The 2,278-nt window shown below is 43.1% G+C and overlaps 1 non-coding gene across 1 annotated transcript; it reads right to left on the bottom strand.

The window, feature by feature from the left end:
- Window positions 1-466: 466 nt before the first annotated feature.
- On the bottom strand, window positions 467-542 carry TRNAT-GGU (transfer RNA threonine (anticodon GGU)). Its single transcript has one exon. It is a non-coding gene; the product is annotated as a tRNA-Thr (tRNA).
- Between the last annotated feature and the right edge of the window lie 1,736 nt (window positions 543-2,278).

The raw sequence follows: 2,278 nt of genomic DNA, 5'->3' as shown, positions 1-2,278 counted from the left end.
GGATTGTTTGTCTTCCTGGTATTATGTTTTACAAGTTCTTTATAAATTTTGGTTATCAACCCCTTAACAGATGCATTGTATAGTTTGTCTTTTATTCTGCTCTTATTGTCTTTAACTGTGCAGAAGCTTTTTCTTTTTCTTTTTTTTTTTTTTTTTTCTGTATTTTCTGAAGCCGGAAATGGGGAGAGACAGTCAGACAGACTCCCGCATGTGCCCAACCAGGATCCACCCGGCATGCCCACCAGGGGGCGACGCTCTGCCCACCAGGGGACAATGCTTTGCCCCTCCGAGGGTTCGCTCTGTTGCGACCAGAGCCACTCTAGCGCCTGAGGCAGAGGCCGAGGAGCCATCCCCAGCGCCCGGGCCATCTTTGCTCCAGTGGAGCCTCTGCTGCGGGAGGGGAAGAGAGAGAGAGAGAGAAAGGAGAGTGGTAGGGGTGGAGAAGCAGATGGGTGCTTCTCCTGTGTGCCCTGGCCGGGAATTGAACCCGGGACTTCGGCACACCAGGCCGACGCTCTACCACTGAGCCAACCGGCCAGGGCCTACAGAAGCTTTTTAGTTTGATAAAGTTCCATTTGTTTATCCTGTCTTTTATTTCAATTGCCTCTGGAGACAAATCGGCAAATATATTGCTGCAAGAGATGTCAGAGAGCTTACTGCCTGTTTTCTTCTAAGATGCTTATGATTTTATGGCTCACATTTAAGTCTTTTATTTATTTTGAGTTTATGTTTGTGAATGGTGTAAGTTGGTGATCTAGTTTCATTTTTTTGCAGGTAGCTGTCCAATTTTCCCAACACCATTTTTTGAAAAGGCTGTCTCCACTCCAATGTATGTTCTTACCTCCTTTGTCAAATATCAGTTGTCCTTAAAAGTATGGGTTTATTTCTGGGTTCTCATTTCTGTTCCGTTGATCTATATGCCTGTTCTTATGACTGTACCAGGCTGTTTTGAGTACAATGGCCTTATAATATAACTTGATATCGGAAGTGTGATACCTCCCACTTTATTCTTCCTTTTCAAGATTGCTGAGGCTATTCGTGTTCTCTTTTGGTTCCATATAAATTTTTGGAACATGTGTTCTATATCTTTGAAGTAAGTCATTGGTATTTTAATCGGTATTGCATTGGATTTATAAATTGCTTTGTGTAATATAGATATTTTAATGACGTTTATTCTTGCTAACCATGAGCATGGCATATGCTTCCACTTGTTTGTATCTTCCCTGATTTCTTTTATCAATGTTTTATAATTTTCCATATACATGTCTTTAATCTCCCTGGTTAAATTTATTCCTCGGTAATTTATTTTTTTATTATTTATTTATTTTTTTGTATTTTTCTGAAGCTGGAAATGGGGAGAGACAGTCAGACAGACTCCCGCATGCGCCCGACCGGGATCCACCTGGCACACCCACCAGGGGTGACGCTCTGCCCACCAGGGGGCGATGCTTTGCCCCTCTGGGGCGTCGCTCTGCTGCGACCAGAGCCACTCTAGCACCTGGGGCAGAGGCCAAGGAGCCATCCTCAGCGCCCAGGCCATCTTTGCTCCAATGGAGCCTTGGCTGCGGGAGGGGAAGAGAGAGACAGAGAGGAAGGAGGGGGGGTGGAGAAGCAAATGGGCGCTTCTCCTATGTGCCCTGGCCAGGAAATGAACCCGGGTCCCCCGCACACCAGGCCGACGCTCTACTGCTGAGCCAACCGGCCAGGGCCTACTTTATTTTTTTGGTTGCAACTGTAAAGGGGATTGATTCCTTAATTTCTCTGATAGTTCATTGTTAGTGTATAAAAATGCCTCTGATCTGATTATTGATTTTATATCCTACCACCTTGCTAAATTTATTTACCAGGTCTAGTAGTTTTTTGAATGTGACTTTAGGGTTTCTATATACAATATCATATCATCTGCAAATAGTGATAGTTTTACTTCTTCTTTTCCAATTTGGATGCCTTTTATTTTTTTTTCTTGTCTGATTTTGTGGCTAGGAATTCCAGGACTATATTGAATAAGAGTGGTGAAAGGGGGCACCCCTGCCCTGTTCCTGATCTTAAGGGGATTCCTTTTAATTTTTGTCTATTGAGAATAATGTTGGCTGTGGGTTTGTCATAGATGGCCTTTATCATGTTGAGGTATGTTCCCTGTATTCCCACTTTGCTGAGAGTTTTGATCATGAATGGGTGCTGGATTTTATCGAATGCTTTTTCTGCATCTATTGAAATTATCATGTGGTTTTTCTCCTTCCTTTTGTTTATGTGATGAATCACATTGATTGATTTGCGA

Source organism: Saccopteryx bilineata, chromosome 3, assembly GCF_036850765.1.
Source record: "Saccopteryx bilineata isolate mSacBil1 chromosome 3, mSacBil1_pri_phased_curated, whole genome shotgun sequence".
NCBI classification, from domain to species: domain Eukaryota; kingdom Metazoa; phylum Chordata; class Mammalia; order Chiroptera; family Emballonuridae; genus Saccopteryx; species Saccopteryx bilineata.
The sequence above is the reverse complement of the archived record's forward strand: the minus strand, read 5'-3'. Positions and strand labels throughout refer to the sequence as shown.